Below are 1,680 nucleotides of genomic sequence, written 5' to 3'. Positions count from 1 at the left end.
ATTCATCAATTGCTTAAGTTTTGTTATATAAAGTTCCCCAATACCCACAGAGAAGGAAATGGACCCTCCAATTGGCTGGCTAGAAGGAGCCTCTCTACTGAAGAACCCTTAGTGAGCAGAAGGATTCCTCCCCCACTAGACTTTCTTTTATCCAGTGATCTGTTGCCTCTCCCTTATATCAAATAACACCTATTGTTGGTTTGAGAGGTTGCCTTCCTTCATATAGGCCCTCTCCTGTCACCTTTTTTCATTCCCTATATATATATATGAGAAAAAGAGCTATCTATGGCTCCTTACATGTTAATATGAAAACTGGTTTACAAAATGAGTGAAAATAACACTCAAACCACTCCCTTCCCATCTATCCAAGTTAGATCATATATTAATGTTTATAAAAGTTGTAGGAAGTATTTATAGTTAACTCCATATCTAACCTAGTGTGTATATATATAATCAATCCCTACAATTAAGATAAGTAATGGATAAACTGTCCCCATGAAGAAGGAGAGCTAAATGAGAAGAAGGCATTGTCCCTAAAACAATCTCTTCAATATCTTTCCCCCTTACTGCCAAACTATGTGCTGGAATGTTACCTTCCCTTAAGATATGCGGGAAATTCATTTCAATATTGATCAACATACTCTTAATTTTAAGGTTTACAAAAGTTGTAGGAAGTATATATAGTTGACCCTGTATCTAACACATATATAATCAATCCCTACAATTAAGATAAGGAATGGATAAACTATCCCCATGAAGAAGGAGAGCTAAATGAGAAGAAGGTATAGTCCCTACAACAATCTCTACAGTATCTTTGCCCCTTACTGCCAAACTATGTGCTGGAATGTTACCTTCCCTTAGGATATGCTAGAAATTCACTTCAACATTGATAAACATACTCTTGATCTTAGTAGTCCACCTAGCAACATTCCAGGGGTAGCTTCTTCCTGTTTCAGTATCCTGATACAGCAGATGGAATCAGACTCTATTGGAATCAGACTCTACCACCAATTTTATGATGTTGCATTAATTGGCAAGGTAGGGAGCCCAATAAATAGCTATCATCTCAGTTTCAAGTGCATCATTAGTCCAAGTTGGAGAGGAAAAGTACAAAATGCACTTTCCTAGAGAGTTCTTAATGATTCCTCCAACACCAGCAGCCTCCTTATAGAAGCTCCCATCTGTATTGGCATTTAGCCACCCTATAGGAGGGGGGTCCAGAGGACCAAAGTTGGCCTGGACACTTTCAGATTTTTCCCATTGGGCACCCAATTCTGGAAAATATTGGGAAATTTTTGATATTTTATAATCTTTTGCGAATATGAAGTAAAATTCAAAACTACAGCCATTCCCTTAGGTTTGATGTTATCATACTTTACTTGGTTTCTACACATCCTTATGAACCAGGAAACAACACAAGGAGTGATTATTAAATTAGAATCCAACCATTCCATCCAACACCCCTGAAAATATTTCCAGCTGACTTTCAGAGTATCAATGTTGAGTAGCTTTAACAGATCAGACCATACTCTTTGGGAGAAACTACAAGAAAAGAACAAATGATTCAGACTTTCTTCAGCTTTACTGCACAGATAAAAGCATGAGGGTCCCCTACTTTCATCTTCCCCTAAGCCCTTTCATCTTCAAAATGTCATCAATAGGTAGTAAGGATTTCCATAG

The sequence above is a fragment of the Phalaenopsis equestris genome, unplaced genomic scaffold, assembly GCF_001263595.1.
Source record: "Phalaenopsis equestris unplaced genomic scaffold, ASM126359v1 Scaffold233943, whole genome shotgun sequence".
Lineage (NCBI taxonomy): Eukaryota > Viridiplantae > Streptophyta > Magnoliopsida > Asparagales > Orchidaceae > Phalaenopsis > Phalaenopsis equestris.
Note: the sequence above shows the minus strand (reverse complement) of the source record.